At 43.4% G+C, this 26,408-nt stretch overlaps 1 pseudogene; it reads left to right on the forward strand.

Moving 5' to 3' along the window:
- The first annotated feature begins 773 nt into the window (after nucleotides 1-773).
- Nucleotides 774-26,408, forward strand: part of LOC115147870 (glyoxalase domain-containing protein 4 pseudogene) — a 29,710-nt pseudogene continuing 4,075 nt past the window's right edge.

Raw genomic sequence — 26,408 nt, forward strand, 5'->3', positions numbered from 1 at the left:
GGGGTTCAGGTGGAGCTAGTCTCCCAGGTAGTGGAGGAGATGTCCACTACGGGTAATGGGGTTCAGGTGGAGCTAGTCTCCCAGGTAGTGGAGGAGATGTCCACTACGGGTAATGGGGTTCAGGTGGAGCTAGTCTCCCAGGTAGTGGAGGAGATGCCCACTACGGGTAATGGGGTTCAGGTGGAGCTAGTCTCCCAGGTAGTGGAGGAGATGTCCACTACGGGTAATGGGGTTCAGGTGGAGCTAGTCTCCCAGGTAGTGGAGGAGATGCCCGGTACGAGTGATGGGGTGCAAGTGGGGAGTGTTGAGAGTGATGTGGCTGTGGGGATTCAGGGGTCTGTTGCCTCAGTTGAGGAGGATCAGGAGAATGATATGGACATCTCTGTTGATATGATAGCAGCTGGTGACGACTCAATTTACAATTTAGCGGATGTAAATTTCTTTCATGTTGATAAGTTTGAGGTCAGCTGTGGTGTTACAGGAGACGGTGGGGTTAGACCAGTTGAGTGTGAAGAAGCGTTTCCGCTTGAGGAAATATGTTACTGCTGTCACGGCAGCAAAAGGTAGTGGGAAACGTGGTAAGGTTAAGAGAAAATCAAAACATTGATCATGATCATGCCTCAGGCTGTTTTTTCTCTCGTTTCTCTGTGCTTTCTTCTGTTTTTCCTTTCTCTTTTCTATACGGCAATCAATTGCAAGGATCCCCAATCAACGTAGACAAACTGAGCGTGATATATAATCGTACAGTACACAGCTAACTCACTTGGATTATATTGGCTTTGAGGCAAGCCTTGCATTTCGTTTTCAAAGTGGGTGACAGAAGCAAAACGGCCACCTTTTTACCGAGATGTGCTCGGCATGAAGATTTTGCGTCACAAAGAGTTTGAAGAAGGCAACTTGTAAGGACCCTTATGATGGAACATGGACCAAGACAATGGTCGGCTTTGGGCCAGAGAATGATGACTTTGTGGCTCAACTGATATACTATTGTGGAGTGGGAGGATATCGCCTAGGCAATGACTTCCTCGGTTTGACTCTGTAGACTAGTCAGGCTGTCAGCAATGCTAAGCGGCTTGGTTGGCCCCTCACTGAGGTTGGAAAGGGCCTCTATCTGGCTGAGGCCCCAGGAGGTTATCGCTTCTACCTGGTGGACAAAGAACAGCCTCCCAATGATCCTGTACTGAAGGTGTGTCTGGCAGGGTCTGACCTGCAGAAATCAATACGCTGCTCCTCCCTTCTGGGGATGAAGGTGAAAGAGAGAAATGAGGAGAAGAAGACTGTGCTGATGGGATTCACAGACACTCAGTGTAAACTAGAGATTCACAACATTGTTGGGACAGTAGATCATGGGACAGCCTTCGAGCGGATAGCATTCTAGTGTCCATGTGAGCAGTTGGCAGATCTTGAACCCTTGATGACAAAGGGAAACCACAAAATCCTTACTCTCTTGGTTAGCCTGGAAACCCCTGGGAAGGCTACAGTAGAAGTGGTCATTTGGGCTCTCTCTCTCTCTCTCTCTCTCTCTCTCTCTCTCTCTCTCTCATTGGCATGGGAAACATATGTTAACATTGCCAAAGCAAGTGAAGTAGATAATATACAAAAGTGAAATAAACAATAAGAATGAACCGTAAACATTATACTCAGAAGTTCCAAAAGAATAAAGACATTACAAGTGTCATATTATGTGTATACTGTATATACAGTGTTGTAACGATGTGAAAATGGTTAAGGTACAAAAGGGAAAATAAATAAACATAAATATGGGTTGTATTTACAATGGTGTTTGTTCTTCACTGGTTGCCCTTTTCTTGTGGCAACAGGTCACAAACCTTGCTGCTGTGATGGAACACTGTGGTATTTCACCTAATAGATATGGGAGTCTATCAAAATTAGATTTGTTTTCTAATTCTTTGTGGATCTGTGTAATCTGAGGGAAATATGTGTCTCTAATATGGTCATACATTTGGCAGGAGGTTAGGAAGTGCAGCTCAGTTTCCACCTCATTTTGTTGGCAGTGTGCACATAGCCTGTCTTCTCTTAAGAGCCAGGTCTGCCTACGGCGGCTTTCTCAATAGCAAGGTTATGCTCACTGAGCCTGTACATAGTCCAAGCTTTCCTTAAGTTTGGGTCAGTCACAGTGGTCAGGTATTCTAGCACTCTGTACTCTCTGTTTAGGGCCAAATAGCATTCTAGTTTGCTCAGATTTTCTGTTAATTCTTTCCAGTGTGTCAAGTAATTATATTTTGGTTTTCTAATGATTTGGTTGGGTCTAATTGTGGTGCTGTCCTGGGGCTCTGTGGGGTCTGTTTGTGTTTGTGAACAGAGCCCCAGGACCAGCTTGCTTAGGGGAGTCTTCTCCAGGTTCATCTCTCTGTAGGTGATGGCTTTGTTATGGAAGATTTGGGAATTGCTTCCTTTTAGATGGTTGTAGAATTTAACGTTTCTTCTGTATTTTGATAAATAGCGGGTATAGGCCTAATTCTGCTCTACATGCATTATTTGGTGTTTTACATTATACACAGGATATTTTTGCAGAATTCTGTATACAGAGTCTCAATTTGGTGTTTGTCCCATTTTGTGAATTCCTGGTTGGTGAGCGGACCCCAGACCACACGACCATAAAGGGCAATGGGTTCTATAACTGATTTAAGTATTTTCAGCCAGATCCTAATTGGTATGTCAAATTTTATGTTCCTGTTGATGGCATAGAAGGCCCTTCTTGCCTTGTCTCTCAGAATGTTCACAGCTTTGTGGAAGTTACCTGTGGCGCTGATGTTTAGGTCAAGGTATGTATAGTTTTTTTGTGTGCTCTAGGGCAACGGCCTAACCTTCCCTTAGCCTTCCCTGTGGCTCAGTTGGTAGAGCATGGTGTTTGCAACGCCAGTATGGTGTGTGCAACGCCAGGGTTGTGGGTTCGATTCCCACGGGGGTCCAGTACAACAACAAAAAATGCATGAAATGTATGCATTCACTACTGTAAGTTGCTCTGGATAAGAGCGTCTGCTAAATTACTAAAATGTAAATGTAACGGTGTCGAGATGGAATTTGTATTTGGGGTCCTGGCGACTGGACCTTTTTTGGAACACCATTATTTTTGTCTTACTGAGATTTACTGTCAGGGTCCAGATCTGTGCAGAAGATCTAGGTGCTGCTGTAGACCCTCCTTGGTTGGTGACAGAAGCACCAGATCATCAGTAAACAGTAGACCATTTGACTTCAGATTCTAGTAGGGTGAGGCCGGGTGCTGCAGACTGTTCTAGTGCCCTCACCAATTTGTTTATATACATGTTGAAGAGAGTGAGGCTTAAGCTGCATCCCTGTGTCACCCCACAGCCCTGTGGGAAGAAATATGTGTTTTTGCCAATTTTAATCGCACACTTGTTTGTGTACATGGATTTTATAATATCGTATCTCTCTCTCTCTCTCTGCTTCTCTTTCTTTATCTCTCTGCTTCTCTTTCTTTATCTCTCTGCTTCTCTCTCTCTCTGCTTCTCTTTCTCTCTGCTTCTCTCTCTCTCTGCTTCTCTTTCTCTCTCTCTCTGCTTCTCTTTCACACTATCTTTATCTATCTCTCTTACACACACTGTCTTTTAATTCACTTTGATTCAAATGGCTTTACAGGCATAGGAAACATATGTTTACATTACCATAGCAAATGAAATGGATAATGAACAAAAGGAAAATAAACCATCTGAAATGAACAGTAAACATTACTCTCATAAAAGTTTTGAAATAATATAGACATTTCAAATGACATTATTGGCTATGTGCGGTGTTGTAACAATGTGCAAAGAGTTGAAGTACGAAAGGGAAAATAAATAAACCTGATATAAATAGGTTGTAATTACAGTGGTGTTTGTGCTCCCCTGGTTGCCCTTTACTTGTGCCAACAGGTCACAAATCTTGCTTCTGTGGTTGCACACCTAGTAGATATGGGAGTTTATCAAAATTGGATTTGTTTTCAAATTCTTTCTGGGTCTGTGTAATCTGAGGGAAATATGTGTCTCTAATATGGTCATACATTTGGCAGGAGGTTAGGAAGTGCAGCTCAGATTTAATCTCATTTGTGCACATAGTCTGTCTTCTCTTGAGAGCCAGGTCTGCCTACAGTGGCCTCTATCAATAAGAAGGCTATGCTCACTGAGTCTACAACACAGGATGAGACCCAGATGCAGACACAGGATGAGACCCAGATGCAGACACCGGATGAGACCCAGATGCAGACACCGGATGAGACCCAGATGCAGACACAGGAGGCAGATGGTTCGAGTCTCAGAGAGGTATTAGATACAGTTGAAGTCGGAAGTTTGCATACACGTAGGTTGGAGTCATTAAAACTCGTTTTTCAACCACTCCACAAAGTTCTTGTTAACAAACTATAGTTGTGGCAAGTCGGTTAGGACATCTACTTTGTGCATGACACAAGTAATTTTTCCAACAATTGTTTACAGACAGACTATTTCACTTATCATTCACTGTATCACAATTCCAGTGGGTCAGAAGTTTACATACACTAAGTTAACTGTGCCTTTAAACAGCTTGGAAAATTCCAGAAAATTATGTCATGGCTTTAGAAGCTTCTGATAGGCTAATTGACATCATTTGAGTCAATTGGAGGTGTACCTGTGGATGTATGTCAAGGCCTACCTTCAAACTCAGTGCCTCTTTGCTTGACATCATGGGAAAATCAAAAGAAATCAGCCAAGACCTTCACAAGTCTGGTTCATCCTTGGGAGCAATTTCCAAAAGCCTGAAGGTACCACGTTCATCTGTACAAACAATAGTACGCAAGTATAAACACCATGGGACCACGCAGCCGTCACACCGCTCAGGAAGGAGATGCGTTCTGTCTCCTAGAGATGAACGTACTTTGGTGCGAAAAGTGCAAATCAATCCCAGAACATCAGCAAAGGACCTTGTGAAGATGCTGGAGGAAACGGGTACAAAAGTATCTACATTCACAGTAAAACTAGTCCTATATCGACATAACCTGAAAGGCCGCTCAGCAAGGAAGAAGCCACTGCTCCAGAATCGCCATAAAAAAGCCAGACTACGGTTTGCAACTGCACATGGGGACAAAGATTGTACTTTTTGGAAAAATATCCTCTGGTCTGATGAAACAAAAATAGAACTGTTTGGCCATAATGACCATCGTTATGTTTGGAGGAAAAAGGGGGCTTGCGAGCCGAAGAACACCATCCCATCCGTGAAGCACGGGGGTGGCAGCATCATGTTGTGGGGGTGTTTTGCTGCAGGAGGGACTGGTGCACTTCACAAAATAGATGACATCACGAGAAGGAAAATTATATGGCTATATTGAAGCAACATCTCAAGACATCAGTCAGGAAGTTAAAGCTTGGTCACAAATGGGTCTTCCAAATGGACAATGACCCCAAGCATACTTCCAAAGTTGTGGCAAAATGGCTTATGGACAACAAAGTCAAGGTATTGGAGTGGCCATCACAAAGCTTTGACCTCAATTCTATAGACAATTTGTGGGCAGAACTGAAAAAGCGTGTGCGAGCAAGGAGGCCTACAAACCTGACTCAGTTACACCAGCTCTGTCAGGAGGAATGGGCCAAAATTCACCCAACTTATTGTGGGAAGCTTGTGGAAGGCTACCCGAAATGTTTGACCCAAGTTAAACAATTTAAAGGCAATGCTACCAAATACTAATTGAGTGTATGTAAACTTCTGACTCACTGGGAATGTGATGAAAGGGAACCGGGAAGACTAGAGAGAAGAAAAAACACGCTGGGACTACTTGACAAGACGAACTGGCAACAGACCGACAGAAAACACAGGTATAAATACACAAGGGATAATGGGGAAAATAGGAGACACCTGGTGGGGGGTGGAGACAAGCACGAGACAGGTGAAACAGATCAGGGTGTGACAGTCTGTACATGGTCAAAGCTTTTCTTCATTTTGGGTCAGTCACAGTTGTCAGGTATTCTGCTACTGTCTACTCTCTGTTTAGTGCCAAATAGCTTTCCAGTTTGCTCAGTTTTTGTGTCAAGTAATTATCTTTTTGTTTTCTCATGATTTGGTTGGGGCTAATTGTATTGCTGTCCTGGGGCTTTGTGGGGTCTGTTTGTGTTTGAGTCCCAATACCTCGTTCTCTCTCTCCCTCTCCCTCTCTCTCCTTCTGTCTGTAACACCACTCACAAGGACAGAACAAGCTGCTCCTTCCATGTCACTGTGATACTGTAGATAGCTCCCCAAACAAAAAGATACTCCTACCACCCCTCCTCTGATTCTAAAATTGGTCTAATGCCCAAGTCTCCTCCCTTACAAAATATGTTGTTGGTTTTAGAAGGCAAGAGGTGGAGCGACAGAAAGTGATAGTGAGTGAGCAAAAGAAAGGGAGAGGGAAAGAGAGAGCGAGCTGTCTAGACACCCTACTCTTCTCTCAACTCTTCACCATGTGTCACGTTATGTACAGAACATCCTAACCCTTATCATGGAGCAGGGGATGCATCCCAAATGACACTGTATTCCCTATATTGTGCACTTATTTTGACCAGAGCCCCATAGGCCTGTATAGTGAATAGGGTGCCAATTGGGAGTCAGCCTCCTGCTCCTTGCCAGTGTTTACCCAATCTGTTTAATCAGGAAGTGTCCACCCACGGATTGGGACTGGGGATGGGGACAGGAGTACAGGTTCATGTTCATTTGGCACACTGTAGCAAAATGTTTTGCAACCGGAAACTAAAATGAGCATTTTTTATTGGACAAGTTCAGGTAAAGACCCTCCATTTCAGTCTGTTTTATTGTTGTTGAATCATTTGATGCATAATGAACCAGACCCAGAAGAACAGGAGTACAGAGTACCTTCTAGAGCTGCCAAATGAAGCAGTGTGTATGTGTGGGGGGTGGGGGGGAGGGTGCGTGTGTGTGTGTGTGTGTACGACGTGTACTAGACCTACTAGAGCTGCCAAATGAGCCAGCAGAATCAGGCTAATCTATATGAGCCTGGCTAACAACGCTGGGGGGGGTTCCCCCTTACATTTTTGTTCTCTTGCTATATTTTCTCTATTGTATCTCTCTCTCTCTTTCTCTACCCATCTCTTTCTTTCTTTCTTTACCTCAGTCTCTCTCTTATCCTCCTTCCCATCCATCTTTCTCTCTATTTTACCCTCCCCTTCTCTTGTTGTCTTTCTCTCCAATATAGTATGTGTCTTTCAAATCTGAGGACAAGTGTCTTCTGTCGCCTTCTTCACCATAGAACATTGTTGATTCCACCCCTTTTTCAGGACAAGATAGACAGGTAGGACTATCTGTCTGTTTGATGCTGCTAGGTGTAAATTGCAGGAAATTACATTTACCGCCATTCCCCCACGAGTATTGACAATACCGCTCCCTTTATTCAAATATCGCTTTTATGTTCGCCTTCGTCCCAAATGGCCACCTATTCACTATATGGTGCACTAGGGCCCATAGGGTTCTGGTCAAAAGTAGTGCACTATATAGGCAGTAGGGTGCCATTTGGGATGCTAACTCTGTAAATTGAGGGGGGGAGGAAGGGAGGAAAGGAAAATGGTATAAAAAGTGAATGCTCACACTGCATGAATGATAATTGTGTTTCTGTGGGTTGCTTGGTTACCGTTCACATGAAATTGGAGGTTGTGGAGAATTGTGATTCCGCTGTGGGTTTCCTTGCGCTGCTGTGCGTGAGCCGGTGCAAACACACTCCAGGAAATAGCACCATCACTTTGATATAATTTTTGAAAACAGTTTATGGGAGAAAGAGAGTTTGCAGAAAGACACAGAATAGGCTGTATGATCTGTCTGTGCAGACAGATCAGATATTCTTCAACTGTTTAGTCATTTCATGGAGAAAGTAGGCGTGCCAAAACTTGGATCATATTTTCAGTAGCATAAAGACACATTGATATTTATGATAATATATCCTGTGCTCTTTCATGTCAGTCCAGAGAACAAACTAAAGAACCCAATGTACCATCCAGACAATGCATTTTTTCATTGCCATTGACACATATACACATACACACACACCCTTCTGTTGATGACTGGCATCCTTTAACGAAGTACGACTCGCATCGCACCTCATTTGCACATTCTAACCTTCACCCATAGACCCAATACATCTCCCCTCTCAGTATTGCTGCCAGGAAGATCAATAATTTAGGAGAGGCGAGGGAGATCAGGACAACATAGGCGACGGAGAGGAGGGGAGAGATAAAGGTGGGAGAGGAGAGGGGAGGAGGAGAGGAGAAGAGTAAAGAAGAGAAGAGGAAATGTAACATTCTAAATGTTCTGTCTGATACAGTGATCTAATGACCAGTGGTATTTTCTAATAGGCACAATACACCTATTCCCCCCCAAAAAAGTATTTGCCTATCTGAGGTCAAGTAGTCTACCTACCGAATGTGATGAAAATGTATGGTAATCATAATTAACTTAAGTTAATGAGAACTACTTATTGACATATTCATATTCAGCTTCCCTCATCTTTTTTGTCTAATTGTTTGCCTGTTTCTTATGCTTGGGGATGTTAGAGCGTGTGTGTGTGTGTGTGTGTGTGTGTGTGTGTGTGTGTGTGTGTGTGTGTGTGAATGAGTGCATGCCTGCGTGCCCGTGTTTGGGTATAAGACCAGTATTGCTGGATGATTGAACCCAATTAATGAGGCCAAGAGCCTTTGCTGCATAACGTTACTGGGGATTCGTGGTGGTTTGGGTCATGGGTAGATTCCAGTGGAGGCTGGTGGGAGGAGCTATAGAGGGAAGGGCTCATTGAAATGGCTGGAATGGAATCAACGGAATAGTATCAAACATATAGAAACCACATGTTTGACTCCGTTCCATTTATTCCACTCCAATGAGCCCCGTCCTCCTATATTTCTTCCCACCTGCCTCCACTGGTAGATCCTGGGCATGGGAATAAGGTATTGCTGGATTCCTACGTGGCTAACCTAGCAGCCTTTACAGCCTAGCTAGCATTACTGTGTCTTGGTGGTGGTGGTGGTGGTTGTGCTGGTGATGGTGGGTGGTGGTTGTGCTGGTTGGTGGTGGTGGTGGGTGGTGGTTGTGGTGGTGGTGATGGTGGTTGTGGTGGTGGTGATGGTGGGTGGTGGTGGTTGTGATGGTGGTGGGTGGTGGTGGTTGTGGTGGTGGGTGGTGGTGGTTGTGGTGGTGGGTGGTGGTTGTGATGGTTGGTGGTGGTGGTGGGTGGTGGTGATGGTGGTGGTGGTGGTGGGTGGTGGTGGTTGTGATGGTGGGTGGTGGTGGTTGTGATGGTTGATGGTGGGTGGTGGTGGTGGGTGGTTGTGGTGGTGGGTGGTGGTGGTTGTGGTGGTGGGTGGTGGTGGTTGTGATGGTGGGTGGTGGTGGTTGATGGTGGGTGGTGGTGGTTGATGGTGGTGGTTGTGATGGTGGGTGGTGGTGGTTGTGGTGGTGGTGGTGGTGGTGGTTGTGATGGTGGGTGGTGGTGGTTGTGCTGGTGATGGTGGGTGGTGGTTGTGCTGGTGATGGGTGGTTGTGATGGTTGGTGGTGGTGGTGGGTGGTGGTGATGGTTGTGGTGGTGGGTGGTGGTGGTTGTGGTGGTGGGTGGTGGTGGTGGTGGGTGGTGGTGGTGGTTGATGGTGGGTGGTGGTGGTTGTGATCTTTGGTGGTGGTGGTGGGTGGTGGTGGTTGTGATGGTGGGTGGTGGTGGTTGTGATGGTTGGTGGTGGTGGTGGTGGTGGTTGTGATGGTGGGTGGTGGTGGTTGTGATGGGTGGTGGTGGTGGGTGGTGGTGGTTGTGATGGTGGGTGGTGGTGGTTGTGATGGTTGGTGGTGGTGGTGGGTGGTGGTGGTTGTGATGGTGGGTGGTGCTGGGAAGTACATTCTGGACATAAGAATAGTAATATTGGATGATGCAATACTAGTTATAAGACTAGTATTGGTGTATCCCATTATATGGCTCTGGTCTTGGGGTATAACTTCTTCCTATTGGAAACCATCTTTCATGACTATAGGAGCTCTGGAACTCTGCTGCATGCATCATAATCCATTTCTTAGAAAAATATAAATGACAAAATACTGTTCTTGGAAATAGTGACAAGATACACTATGTGAATATATAAAACGATGTTCAAATTCAACCTGCCAGCCCATATGGAAAAGAGAATTTAACAAGATTCTTATGTTTTCCTGGAACTTGTACATATGGCAGCAAATACACATGCAAGGTTCATAGAATGTTCTTGTAATATATACTTATATGAGTAGATAAAATGTATACGTTACAAAACACTGCATGTATTATATAAAAACATACAAGAGACATGAAAGCTAAGGCTTCTAAGGTCTCACATACATGGGACACTGTCTGATGTATTGAAAAAAGGAGGAGGAAGAGAAGGAGCAGGAAAAAGGAGGAGAAGCAGGAGGAGGAAGGGGGAAAGTAGGAGGAGGAGGGAGAAGAGGAGGAATGACTTTCATAGCAGTAGTGAATCTATTTCTATTTAGTGGAGATCTCTCAACAATCATTCTCATGTTCACACATTGGTCAGCGACAATGACAAATATCAAAGCTAAGCAGGGCTGGGCTAGGTTAGGGAGACCGTAGATAAATGAACTTTCCAGTAGGAGGTGTTGCCCAGCCTTAATCATGGAAACTCATATCTGAAAATGTACACTGAGTGTACAAAACATTAGGAACACCTGCTCTTTCCATGACATAGACTGACCAGGTGAATCCAGGTGAAAGCTATGATCCCTTATTGATGTCAGTTGTTAAATCCACTTCAATCAGTGAAGATGAAGGGGGAAAACAGGTTAAAGAAGGATTTTTAAGCCTTGAGACGATTGAGAAATGGATTGTGTATGTGTGCCTTTCAGAGGGTGAAGGCGTGCGTAAGACAATTGATTTAAGGGCCTTTGAACGGGGTATGAAAGTAGGAGCCATGCGCACCAGTTTGAGTGTATCAAGAACTAAAACACTGCTGGGTTTTTCACGCTCAACTGTTTCCTGTGTGTATCAAGATGGTCCACCACCCACAGGACATACAGCCAACTTCACACAACTGTGGGAAGCATTGGAGTCAACATGGGCCAGCATCCCTGAGGAAGGCTTTTGACACCTTGTAGAGTCCATGCCCCGACGAATTGAGGCTGTTCTGAGGACAAACTCAATGTGTTCCTAATGTTTTGTACACTCAGTGTATATACAAATATTGGAATTTTCTTACAGTTTTTTTATATGTTAACTTATAAAAACAATGTGAAACCTATAAGGAAAGCATTTATTTTGTAGAATTGACATTGTCAGAACATACAATTGTATTATACTATTCATTGATGACTCATGTAATTAATATATTTTGTCTCAAATATGTCATACCATGTTCATGTAGGAAATTCACCACAATCATGTAATCAATTGTATACGTCATATAAGGCATATAAGTTAACACATAAACAACTACACCACTGACACACAGTGCCTTCGGAAAGTATTCAGACCCCTTGACTTTTTACACATTTTGATACGTTACAGCCTTATTCTTAAATGGATTAAATAAAACAATTTCCTCAGCAATCTACACACAATACCCCATAAAGACAAAGCGAAAACAGGTTTTTGAAAATGTTGGCAAATTTATTAAAACCAAAAACCAGAAATACCTGATTTACATAAGTATTCAGACAATTTTGCTATGGACTCGAAATTGAGCTCAGGTGCATCCTGTTTCCATTGATCATCCTTGAGACGTTTCTACAACTTGATTGGAGTCCACCTGTGGTAAATTCAAATGATTGGACATGATTTGGAAAGGCACACACCTGTCTATATAAGGTCCCACAGTTGACAGTGCATGTCAGAGCAAAAACCAAGCCGTGAGGTCAAAGGAATTGCCCTTGGGGCGCCGAGACAGGATTGTATCGAGGCACAGATCTGGGGAAGGGTACCAAAATATTTCTGCAGCATTGAAGGTCCCCAAGAACACAGTGGCCTCCATCATTCTTAAATGGAAGAAGTTTGGAACCACCGATACTCTTCCTAGAGCTGGCCGCCTGACCAAACTGAGCAATCAGGGGAGAAGGGCCTTGGTCAGAGAGGTGACCAAGAACCCGATGGTTACTCTGACAGAGCTCTAAAGTTCCTTTGTGGAGATGGGAGAACCTTCCAGAAGGACAACCATCTCTGCAGCACTTCACCAATCAGGCCTTTATGGTAGTGGCAAGATGGAGGCCACTCCTCAGTAAAAGGCACATGACAGCCCGCTTGGAGTTTGCCAAAAGGCACCTAAAGACTCTCAGACAATGAGAATCAAGATTCTCTGGTCTGATGAAACCAAGATTGAACTCTCTGGCCTGAATGCCAAGCGTTACGTCTGGAGGAAACCTGGCACCATCCCTACGGTGAAGCATGGTGGTGGCAGCATCATGCTGTGGGGATGTTTTTCAGTGGCAGGGACTGGGAGACTGATTTAGGTAAAGATGAACTGCGCAAAGTACAGAGAGCTCCTTGATGAAAACCTTCTCCAGAGTGCTCAGGACCTCAGACTGGGGCAAAGGTTCACCTTCCAACAGGACAACGACCCTAAGCACACAGCCAAGACAACGCAGGAGTGGCTTCGGGACAAGTCTCTGAATGTCCTTGAGTGGCCTAGCCAGAGCCTGGACTTGGACCAGATCGAATGTCTCTGGAGAGACCTGAAAATAGCTGTGCAGCAACGCTCTCCATTCAACCTGACAGGGCTTGAGAGGATCTGCAGAGAAGAATGGGAGAAACTCCCCAAATACAGGTCTGCCAAGCTTGTAGCGTCATACCCAAGAAGACTCAAGGCTGTAATTGCTGCCGTAGGTGCTTCTACAAAGTACTGAGTAAAGGGTCTGAATACTTACGTTAATGTTTAATTTCCTTTTTTTTTTTTTTTATACATTTCCTAAATTTGATAAGCAGTTTTTGCTTTGTCATTATGGAGTATTGTGTATTGATTGAGGGGGGGGAAATTATTTCATCAATTTTAGAATAAGGCTGTAACGTAACAAAATGTGGAAAAAGTCAAGGGGTCTGAATACTTTCCGAAGGCACTATATCAGGAAAACCATTCAACATCTTACCAGATACTTATTAGATTTTTGTACAAATCTTCTTCTGCCACACAAGGTCCTAATTAGATTTTCAGGATTCTTTTCCTTAAAATCTATAGTATATGATGAAATACAGCTGGTCATCGGGGTCCATAGATACACATATAACAACCAATAAACAACGCCAAAAAATGATAGCTGATAAAATTCCACCAGGTGGGTCCATATTTCATAACCTCACCACGAGATCAAATGACCAACCAGGTCCATACATTTTACATCCAACTGATAAACAATGTAAAAATATAACAGTAGATGATCTAATGCCAACAACAGTGAATGAGTGACCTTTCAACCCTCTCTAGCATTAGTGGAGGAGGATGATAAAGGTGGATGAAGTCCAAGAGTCTGACAAAGGTCCGGCGCAAGTCAGCCGCTGATGTCGGAATCATCTGTCACCTCTCCTTATAATGTACCTCACCCTTCCCTTTACCGAACATAATGGCTGGAAGGCTTAGCTGAACATAACACAACTATTACACACACACACACACACACACACACACACACACACACACACACACACACACACCCACACTGTCATCTCATATCTCAAGTATGGAACGTACTGTACACGAGAGAGAGAGAAATATGTGTACATGCCTGCGTGTGTTCGCGCACGTGTTCTGTGTGCACGTATGCGCTTGCATGTGTGTGTGTGTGTGTGTGTGTGTGTACTAGCGAACCTAATGGAGGTCGTAGCACCTGGCTGATTACACCCCTCCAAGTATCCCTCTCATGGGTCATTTGGAGCTGCGTGTTCCAGAACACGCTGACAGACAGGAAACGTAACCATGACAAATAAGGCATTTCTCCAAGTTCTAATGTGGGGATAATGGCCCAGCTACAGGTCCACTCCATTATGGATGGATGGTTGGTTCTCCCCCTCAGTGTTGTGTGTTGATATGAATCACCATAATGGCTGTTGTTTTAGACTGATGAATTAGACTTGGCATTTAATGGATTATGTACAAGTTCAGTGAGTGTACATGTGTTTGGTTGTCAGGCTAAATTTAAGATGGAAATGAGTATTTTTGTGTCCTGTAGAGTCAAGGACTTGTATAAGTCATTGTAATAGATGTTGTTTTCAACAAGATGTATGTGTTCGACACGTAACTGAGACTGAAATTCCTATTATTTAATATAGTTGTATGAAGCACTGCTAAGAACGACTGTTGTTTTGGACTCAACCAACATTCAAGGAATCATATTCCTGAACTTTACAGTCGTCACATTGAGGTTGAGAATGAAACCCCTCGTACTTTATGCCGTTGTAGAGTTCAGGGACTGTACGTTTGTCACATTCCTTTTTCACATTCCTGTCACGTACACAAAGAACACAGTACGTCACGGTTGTGTTAGAATCAAAGGGTTCCTTCATCTTGGAGCTGTGGAGCATCTTACCAATTTGAAATAATTATGCAAAAATCTCATGTATAGAGTATGCAAATATAATGTATCCACTGAGTAAAATGTGACAAATTTCAACCCTGTTAGCACACTCAGTACCATGTTTTCATGAAATTCAGAGTAAGCTGACATGTACAGCTAATCTCTCTACATATTAAGCCCTTTACACACACACACACACACACACACACACACACACACACACACACACACACACACACACACACACACACACACACACACACACACACACACACGTGGGTGTGCATAATCACACACCTTCCTTTGGGATCCCTCTCAGTCCAGTATGATTCCTTCCAAGTATACTGTGTTCGGGTTGTGGTGTGGGTCTGGCTTGCTATTGGTCGGGAGATGGCTGAATAGGCCAATCGGTGACGTGCAGAGGTTGTCTCAGTGAGGACAGGGGGGGTTCATCCTGTAGACATGGTTTATTGTTACTGGCACTGCTGTCGGTTCTTTGTGGCTCTTTTCCCGTTAAACCCCCTAGAGTCTAAGGGCCCAGGGCTGGGTTTCTAATAAGCTAACATATGTAATTGTTTTAAGATGGTCATACCAAGAAATTGTTTTAATTTTAGGACCCAACAAAAATAATAATTGGCCCTTAATAGCCCATAACAACACATTGAATAAGAGATAGTCAAAAAATACATTAAAAGGAAGCATATTTTGAAGTGTCTGTCCCATATCTGAGAGCTATAAGAAAGCTCAGGAAATTATTATATATTTTTTACCCATATTTAACCCTTTTTTTGGCACTAAAGTACTACTCTATACTTCCATTCCTTTTTTAACTGGTACAGGGTCACTTCAGACGAATCTTGTGAAGCTTGTAAGCATCGAAAAACAAAATCTGACATGTACGTGTTCGTGAGAGTCTCCTCTTTCTACAGTGGGGTCATATTAGTTGGTAGCGTGTACTGTTTGGTCGCTACAGACATTTACATGAGAAGACAAACTTCCGGGATGTCTCCTGGTGTATCTCTACCAGGTTCCACCGCAGATGGAAGGCTGACGGTCTGCGGACAGTAGCCCATGCAGAAACGGATATCGCTCTCTAAAACGGATGGATTTTGATGAGGATTATTTGTATGATGCTAATTAGATTGATGCATGGTCACGTCAATCGACTCTATGGGGTAGTTCTATTCTTTGTGTTCCATTAGTGATTTTAGTCCTCTGTACACACACACACACACACACACACACACACACACACACACACACACACACACACACACACACACACACACACACACAACCCATCCTGTCCTCATATGACACATACAGTTGAAGTCGGAAGTTTACATACACGTAGGTTGGAGTCATTAAAACTCATTTTTCAACCACTCCACACATTTCTTGTTAACAAACTATAGTTTTGGCAAGTCGGTTAGGACATCTATTTTGTGCATGACACAAGTAATTCTTCCAACAATTGTTTACAGACAGATTATTTCACTTATAATTCACTGTATCACAAATCCAATGGGTCAGAAGTTTACATACACTAAGTTGACTGTGCCTTTAAACAGCTTAGCTTAGAAAATTCCAGAAAATGATGTCATGGCTTTAGAAGCTTCTGATAGGCTAATTGACATAATTTGAGTCAATTGGAGGTGTACCTGTGGATGCATTTCAAGGCCTACCTACACAGTGCCTCTTTGCTTGACATCATGGGAAAATCAAAATAAATCAGCCAAGACCTCAGAAAAAAAATTGTAGACCTCCACAAGTCTGGTTCATCCTTGGGAGCAATTTCCAAACGCCTGAGGGTACCACGTTCATCTGTACAAACAATAATGAGCAAGTATAAACACCACGGGACCACGCAGCCGTCATACCGCTCAGGAAGGAGACGCGTTCTGTCTCCTAGAGATGAACGTACTTTGGTGCGAAAAGTGCAAATCAATCCCAGAACATCAGCAAAGGACCTTGTGAAGATGTTGGAGGAAACGGGTACAAATGTATCTATATCCACAGTAAAACTAGTCCTATATCGATATAACCTGAAAGGCCGCTCAGCACGGAGGAAGCCACTGCTCCAAAACTGCCTATGTGGACAAACTGCATATGTGGACAAAGATCGTACTTTTTGGAGAAATGTCCTCCGGTCTGATGAAACAAAAATAGAACTGTTTGGCCATAATGACCATCATTATGTTTGGAGGAAAAAGGGGGAGGCTTGCAAGCCGAAGAAAACCATCCCAACCGTGAAGCACAGGGGTGGCAGCATCATGTTGTGGGGGTGCTTTGCTCCAGGAGGGACTGGTGCACTTCACAAAATAGATGACATCATGAGAAAGGAAAACGTTGGTCGCAAATGGGTCTTCCAAATGAACAATGACCCCAAGCATACCCCCAAAGGTGTGGGCAAAATGGCTTAAGGACAACAAAGTCAAGGTATTGGAGTGGCCATCACAAAGTCCTGACCTCAATCCTATAGACAATTTTCGGGCAGAACTGAAAACGTGTGTGCGAGCAAGGAGGCCTACAAACCTGACTCAAGTTGCACTAGCTCTGTCAGGAGGAATGGGCCAAAATTCACCAAACTTATTGTGGGAAGCTTATGGAAGGCTACCCAAAACATTTGACCCAACTTAAACAATTTAAAGGCAATGCTACCAAATACTAATTGAGTGTCTGTAAACTTCTAACCCACTGGGAATGTGATGAACGAAATAAAAGCTGAAATAAATCATTCTCTCTATTATTATTCTGACATTTCACATTCTTAAAGTAAAGTGGTGATCCTAACTGACCTAAGATAGGGAATTTTTACTACGATTAAATGTCAGGAATTGTGAAAAACTGAGTTTAAATGTATTTGGCTAAGGTGTATGTAAACTTCTGTCTTCAACTGTACATAGTTGATAAGGTTGGCGTGATAAACTCTAAACCTATCCGGATATTGAGCAGGATCTGTAGCACTTTGTGATGATTAAATTGGCTGAACACACACAACTGTGTGAACACTGCCCATGCTTGGCTTATGAAGCGTGACCATATCACACACACACACATACACACACACACACACACACACTCATACACACACACACACACTCACTCATATACACACACACACACACACACACACACACACACACACACACACACACACACACACACATACACGCACAGTGTTGGCAATTAGTGTGAAGCGTGGCTGTCTAACGTGAGAATAGGAGTAGGGAAGGGAAGGGAAGGGAAAGGGGATACCTAGTCAGTTGCACAACTGACTGCATTCAACTGAAATGTGTCTTCATTTGCCTGACTGACTATTTCTGTTGTTTTTGCACTAAGAGTTCTTGCATGTGTCAACAGTGAATGCAATGTTAAATATTGATTTTGTGTGTGTGTGTGTGTGTGTGTGTGTGTGTGTGTGTGTGTGTGTGTCTGTGTGTTAAGAAGAAGCAAGCAGATCAATGCGAAAAAAAGGAATATATATATTTTATTTTACCTTTATTTTACCAGGTTAGGCTCATTGAGATTAAACATATGTTTTCCAAGAGAGACCTGGCCAAAAAAGCAACACAAAGTTTCCGTCATTTACAACATAAAACACAAAGCACTACAGTTGAAGCACATCAGTTTACACATTGAACAGGCACATAGGGTTTGGGAGGAGGGGTTCAAATAGGGGTCAAAACATTTACATCCCGCTAAATCATTTCCCACAATAGATTTTACCCGAGCTGTAAAATAATTTGAGGAGACGAGCTCCTGTACTTTCAATTCTTTTTGTAGCTCGTTCCAAGTAGAGGGGGCAGAGTGGGCTACTGGAATGCTTTTTTGCCTAGCTCTGTACGGGCCTTACATACATACATTCCTGTGAGCGTAGGAGATAATTGCCATTAGCTTGCTGGACAATGTAGATTCACAGGTAAAATGGGAGCTGTCTCAGTATGGCCTTATAAATAAAAACATACCAATGATATAGTCTCTGTCTCCCTGAAGAGCTAAGGAAGGCAAGCCACTGTCATATAGAGGGTACAGTGATGAGTGAGGGTTTTGGTGTGTGTCAAGCATGCGTAATGACGCAACAGGGGCATGCATGTACAAGGTATCCCCATAGTCGGATACAAGCAAGAAGGTAGAGGAAACAAGTCTTTTTCTCGCTTCAAGTGAAAAACATGACTTACTTTGAATAATGTAAAACATCTTATCTTCTATCAGCACCAGTTAAATGTTCAAATTCACTATTTCTCATTAGCATTACAAATGGTTCCCCTTCCTTTCTGACAGCAACACACACCCACATCGCAGCCCTTCTGACAAATCACGTAGTGTAAAGGTGCATGCTGTGATCGGTCTAATGGCTTATGGAGTGTTACGTTTAGCGTAAATTACATTGGAATGTTGGTACTGTATGACCTTATAAAAGCGAGAACAAAACCTTCTGTGGCAATGATAATGGTTGCATCCCAAACATCACCCAATATTGTTTCTGGAGGCCCTATGGGCCTGGTCAAATGTAGGGTACTAAAAATGAAACGGGGTGCCATTTGGGTCGTAGATCATGTGTTTTAATGTCTTCATGCTCAAATACCAGTGTGGGTTTTCAATAAGTGTAATAAAAAAACTGTAAAATCCTCCAATGTTGGTTCGGGTCGTCATGACCGACCAACCAAATGGCTTAAGAGTAATTACATTGAAAATTACATTTTTTTCAAAAAGGAACATTTATTTTTCCAAAAAGGAACATTGTTTGCATCCCAAATTGCAACCTTTCCCTATATAGTGCACTACTTTTGACCAGGTCCCATAGGGAATAGGAAACCATTTGGCACGCAGACATTGAAATGCAATGCAGCTAATTAAAACAGACCTTTAGGAACGACCCCAACTCCCCCAGTGTGCTTCACTGTATTCCGTGTCACCATCTCTCTCCACCTATGAATGAGGAGACTGATGACACTCAGACAGTCCCACAAAGGAACATTGAAATGAAACAGAGTTAATTACAACAGACCTTTATGAATGAAATCCACCTCTCCAAAAACAAGTCTCTCACCGTTGCCGCCTGCTATAGACCCCCCTCGGCCCCTAGCTGTGCTCTGGACACCATATGTGAACTGATTGCCCCCCATCTATCTTCAGAGCTCGTGCTACTAGGTGACCTAAACTGGGACATGCTTAACACCCCAGCCATTCTACAATCCAAGCTTGATGCCTTCAATCTCACACAAATTATTAATGAACCCACCAGGTACAACCCCAAAGCCGCAAACACTGGCACCCTCATAGATATCATCCTAACCAACGTGCCCTCTAAATACACCTCTGCTGTTTTCAACCAAGATCTCAGCGATCACTGCCTCATTGCCTGCACCCGTAATGGGTCAGCGGTCAAACGACCTCCACTCATCACTGTCAAACGCTCCCTGAAACATTTCAACGAGCAAGCCTTCCTAATCGACCTGGCCCTGGTATCCTGGAAGGATATTGACCTCATCCCGTCAGTAGAGGATGCCTGGTTATTTTTTTTAAATGCCTTCCTCTCCATCTTAAATAAGCATGCCCCTTTCAAGAAATTTAGAACCAGGAACAGATATAGCCCTTGGTTCTCCCCAGACCTGACTGCCCTTAACCAACACAAAAATATCCTATGGCGTTCTGCATTAGCATCGAACTGCCCCCCGCGATATGCAACTTTTTAGGGAAGTTAGAAACCAATACACACAGGCAGTTAGAAACGCCAAGGCTAGATTTTTCAAACAGAAATTTGCTTCGTGCAACTCCAACTCTAAAAAGTTCTGGGACATTGTAAAGTCCATGGAGAATAAGAACACCTCCTCCCAACTGCCCACTGCACTGAGGATAGGAAACTCTGTCACCACCGATAAGCCCACTATAATTGAGAATTTCAATAAGCATTTTTCTACGGCTGGCCATGCTTTCCACCTAACTACCCCTACTGCATTCAACAGCACTGCACCCCCCACAGCTACTCGCCCAAGCCTCCCCCATTTCTCCTTCTCCCAAATCCATTCAGCTGATGTTCTGAAAGAGCTGCAAAATCTGGACCCCTACAAATCAGCTGGGCTTGACAATCTGGACCCTTTCTTTCTAAAATTATCTGCCGAAATTATTGCAACCCCTATTACTAGCCTGTTCAACCTCTCTTTCGTGTCGTCTGAGATTCCCATAGATTGGAAAGCAGCTGCTGTCATCCCCCTCTTCAAAGGAGGTGACACTCTTGACCCAAATTGCTACCGACCTATATCCATCCTACCCTGCCTTTCTAAGGTCTTCGAAACCCAAGTCAACAAACAGATTACCGACTATTTCGAATCCCACCGCACCCTCTCCGCTATGCAATCTGGTTTCAGAGCTGGTCATGGGTGCACCTCAGCCACGCTCAAGGTCCTAAACGACATCGTAACCGCCATCGATAAGAAACAATACTGTGCTGCCGTATTCATTGACCTGGCCAAAGCTTTTGACTCTGTTAATCACCACATCCTCATCGGCAGACTCAGTAGCCTTGGTTTCTCAAACGATTGCGTCGCCTGGTTCACCAACTACTTCTCTGACAGAGTTCAGTGTGTCAAATCGGAGGGCCTACTGTCTGGACCTCTGGCAGTCTCTATGGGGGTACCACAGGGTTCAATTCTTGGGCCAACTCTTTTCTCTGCATACATAAATGATGTCGCTCTTGCTGCTGGTGAATCTCTGATCCACCTCTACGCAGACGACACCATTCGGTATACTTCTTGCCCTTCTTTGGACACTGTGTTAACAACCCTCCAGACGAGCTTCAATGCCATTCAACTCTCCTTCCGTGGTCTCCAACTGCTCCTAAACACAAGTAAAACTAAATGCATGCTCTTCAACCGATCGCTGCCTGCACCTGCCCGCCCGTCCAGCATAACTTCTCTGGACGGTTCAAACTTAGAATTTGTGGACAACTACAAATACCTAGGTGTCTGGTTAGACTGTAAACTCTCCTTCCAGACTCACATCAATTATCTCCAATCCAAAGTGAAATCTAGAATTGGCTTCCTATTTCGCAACAAAGCATCCTTCACTCATGCTGCCAAACATACCCTCATAAAACTGACCATCCTACCAATCCTCGACTTCGGCGATGTCATTATTATGTCAAAATAGCCTCCAATACCCTACTCAACAAGCTGGATGCAGTCTATCACAGTGCCATCCGTTTTGTCACCAAAGCCCCATATACTACCCACCACTGCGACCTGTACGCTCTCGTTGGCTGGCCTTCGCTTCATAATCGTCGCCAAACACATTGGCTCCAGGTCATCTACAAGACCCTGCTAGGTAAAGTCCCCCCTTATCTCCGCTCACTGGTCACCATAGCAGCACCCACCTGTAGCACGCGCTCCAGCAGGTATATCTCTCTGGTCACCCCTAAAGCCAACTCCTCCTTTGGTCGTCTCTCCTTCCAGTTCTCTGCTGCCAATGACTGGAACGAACTACAAAAATCTCTGAAACTGGAAACACTTATCTCCCTCACTAGCTTTAAGCACCAGCTGTCAGAGCAGCTCACAGATCACTGCACCTGTACATAGCCCATCTATAATTTAGCCCAAACTACTACCTCTTCCCCTACTGTATTTATTTATTTTATTTATTTTGCTCCTTTGCACCATATTATTTATATTTTAACTTTGAACTTTCTTCAAACTACAAATCTACCATTCCAGTGTTTTTCTTGCTATACTTTATTTACTTTGCCACCATGGCATTTTTTTGCCTTAACCTCCCTTATCTCACATCATTTGCTCACATTGTATATAGTCTTATTTTTTTCTACTGCATCATTGATTGTATGTTGTTTTACTCCATGTGTAACTCTGTGTTGTTGTATGTTGTCGAACTGCTTTGCTTTATCTTGGCCAGGTCGCAATTGTAAATGAGAACTTGTTCTCAACTTGCCTACCTGGTTAAATAAAGGTGAAATAAAATAAAATAAAATGAATGACGCCCATGTCACTGTATTACGTGCCATCACTGTCCACCTACGGGTGTTGTCAATGCCAATCAGTGCTCAGTACACGCACAAGCGGCACGCACACACACCACACACACACACACACATCCACACACATAAAAAAGGTTTATATACTGTAAGGTCAACCTGATTAAAATGTCACTCTGATTAAAACAGATAAGAGCCTTGTGATGATGACTGTAACGTTATTACTCACTGACTGTGTGTGTGTGTGTGTGTGTGTGTGTGTGTGTGTGTGTGTGTGTGTGTGTGTGTGTGGTGTGTGTGTGTGTGTGTGTGTGTGTGTGTGTGTGTGTATGGAGGCTCCCCAGAGGAGGAAGGGGAGGACCATCCTCCTCAGTGAATTTCATAAAATACAACAATTTGTGAAACATTAAAATAATTATAATTTTTAGATAAAACTATACAAAATATATTTACGTCTTACACAGTAATTATAACAACTCCTGAAGAATGTCCTCCAACCTATCAGAGCTCTTGTAGCATGAACTGACATGTTGTCCACCCAAGCAAAGGATCAGAGAATGAATCTAGTACTTAGAGCATAAGCTACAGCTAACGAGCACTGCAGTTTATAAAATGTGGTGAGTAGTCAACTCAAAGAGCGAGAAAGACAATAGTTGAACAGTTTTGAACAAATGTATTTATTTTAAAATGAATGAGAAGCAGGAGAGAGAGCCCACAATATGTCGTTGTATTTTTTTCACTTTCACTTAGCTAGAGAATATAGCTAGCTAGTTTAGCCTACTCAAACACCTGGCTCAAACCGAAAGGGATGCTATGTTAGCTAGCTGGCTACGGCTATCCAACATTGGAACTCTTCCAAGTTAAGGTAAGCTTTTGGTTTTATTAATTTATTGCCAACAGGGCCCGCCTGTGTAACCGCTAAACTGCTTGCTGACTATACTGTACTGCATGATTGTAGTGAGTTTAATAATGTGTTAGTTCCAATAGCTATGTTGACTAATCTGATGTAAGCTAATTAAGTGACAACAATGTAGGCTGTGTGTAGCGGTTAGTGGTTATGATATAAAGATTTGGTTTGGAAAGTTTTTTTCGCCTGGCCACAACCAGCTGATGTTTTGTGCACTCAAGTCCACAAGCAAAGGGCGATGAGGAGGAGAGTGCGTAGATGCGAGAAGGAATTATACAACGTGCTGTCATGCTGTTTGTATGGCTATGAAAGTGAACCGTGTCTGCGTGTGATCAGGGGTGTATTCATTCCGCCAATTCGGTTGGAAAATGTTTCTTAAACGGAAGCAAAAGGAATGAAACAGGGATAAACACACCTGAATTTCTCCAATCGAAACTATAGTTTGGAACTGTTGGGCTAATGAATACACGCTAGATGCATGCAAGCGTGTGCAAGGTGATATTGAATTTGTCACTGTCTGTCACTTTGATTACTCAAATGTTTCTCTCGACCTGTGCACCTACGTCGTAAACTTTCATTCATAGGCTAGGTTGTAGCAACCTCATGATGGGTATAGAGAAAATGTATCATGTAGTAGCCTAAACCTATCGATGTTACAATGAGGTGGGTGAATGGAATATGACTGACAGTCATCCAATATGCTGTAATGGAAATAAGGCCATGCTCATAAAAACAATTATCTTCCTCCCTTATCTTAAACGGCACCGACCGCAACTAGTGTACTGTATGTGTGTGTGAGTGTGAGTGTGTGTGTGTACTGTTGTAAAGACAATATTAATTTAGCCACCCCCTCATGGGACAATGAGAATGGAGTTGAATAGAAAAAGATCCAACCAATGCATTTCAGCGTCATTTAAGCTTCATGTTATAGTATTCATCAAGTTCCCTTACAGAAAAAACATCATTTCACATGTGGAAAATCACACGATATCACATGAAATTTCACATGTGAAATCATGTGAAAATGTTCATTTGGAACACTTCACATGTGATCACATGTATTAACACGTATAGTTCCATGTTATCACGTTGGTTTACATGTTGTCACATTATCATATAAACTTTACATAAGACCATGTGATCACATGAAAACATTTGTTTTTGGAACACTTCACATGTGATCAAGTGAAATTCGAAATGTTTTTTCTGTAAGGGTTGTTTCCCCTCTCTCTCTCTCTCTGTCTCTCTCTCTTTCTCACGCTCTCTCTCTTTCTCACGCTCTACGCTCACTCTCTGTTCGACAACCTGTGACGCTCTGTGTGTGTGTGTGTGTGTGTGAGAGAGAGAGAGAGAGAGAGAGAGAGAGAGAGAGAGAGAGAGAGAGAGAGAGAGAGAGAGAGAGAGAGAGAGAGAGAGAGAGAGAGAGAGAGAGAGAGAGAGAGAGAGAGAGAGAGAGAGAGAGAGAGAGAGAGAGAGAGAGAGAGAGAGAGAGAGAGAGAGAGAGAGAGAGAGAGAGAGAGAGAGAGAGAGAGAGAGAGAGAGAGAGAGAGAGAGAGAGAGAGAGAGAGAGAGAGAGAGAGAGAGAGAGAGAGGAGAGAGACCACAGGAGATTGGTGGCACTTTATTTTAATGATTTATTTTTAGGGGGTGGATCAGCTTTAATATTGCAGATAGATTTAATTGTCTCCATCATTTCCAATCCCCCATATACACTACCGGTCAAAAGTTTTAGAACACCTACTCATTCAAGTGTATTTCTTTATTTGTATTATTTTCTACATTGCAGAATAATAGTGAAGACATAAAAACTATGAAATAACCAACAAAGTGTTAAATATATCCAAATATATTTATATTTGAGATTCTTCAAAGTAGCCTCCCTTTGCCTTAACGACAGCTTTGCACACTCTTGGCATTCTCTCAACCAGCTTCAGATAGTTGAGGTAGGCACTTGGAATGCATTTCAATTAACAGGTTTGCCTTCTTAAAAGTTAATTTGTGGAATTTATTTACTCCTTAATGCGTTTGAGACAATCAGTTGTGTTGTGACAAGGTAGGGGTGGTATACAGAAGATAGCCCTATTTGGTAAAAGACCAAGGCCATATTATGGCAAGAACAGCTCAAATAAGCAAATAGAAACGACAGTTCATCAATACTTTAAGCTTTGAAGGTCAGTCAATCCGGAAGATTTTAAGAACTTTGAAAGTTTCTTCAAGTGCAGTCGCAAAAACCATCAAGCGCTATGATGAAACTGGCTCTCATGAGGACCACCACAGGAAAGGAAGACCCAGAGTTACCTCTGCTGCAGAGGTTAATTTCATTACAGTTACCAGCCTCAGAAATTGCAGCCCAAATAAATGCTTCACAGAGTTCAAGTAACAGACACATCTCAACATCAACTGTTCAGAGGAGACTGTGTGAATTAGGCCTTCATGATTGAATTACTGCAAAGAAACCACTACTAAAGGACACCAATAAGAAGAAGAAACTTGCTTGGGCCAAGAAACACGAGCAATGGACATTAGACCGGTGGATTTTTTATATTTTTTTATTTTGGGGGATTTTTCACCCCTTTTTTCTCCCCAATTTCGTGGTATCCAATTGGTAGTAGTTACAGTCTTGTCTCGTCGCTGCAACTCCCGTACGGACTCGGGAGAGGTGAAGGTTGAGAGCCATGCGTCCTCCGAAGCACAACCTAACCAAGCCGCACTGCTTCTTGACACAATGTACATCCAACCCGGAAGCCAGCCGCACCAATGTGTGGGAGGAAACACCGTACACCTGGCGACCTGGTCAGTGTGCACTGCACCCGGCCCGCCACAGGAGTCGCTAGTGCGCGATGAGACAAGGATATCCCTGCCGCCAAACCCTCTCTAACCCGGACGACGCTGGGCCAATTGTGCGCCGCCCCATGGGCTTCCTGGTCGCGGCCGGCTGCGACAGAGCCTGGGCTCGAACCCAGAATCTCTACTGGCACAGCTAGCACTGCGATGCAGTGCCTTAGACCACTGCGCCA

Source organism: Salmo trutta, chromosome 14, assembly GCF_901001165.1.
Source record: "Salmo trutta chromosome 14, fSalTru1.1, whole genome shotgun sequence".
Classification (NCBI taxonomy): domain Eukaryota; kingdom Metazoa; phylum Chordata; class Actinopteri; order Salmoniformes; family Salmonidae; genus Salmo; species Salmo trutta.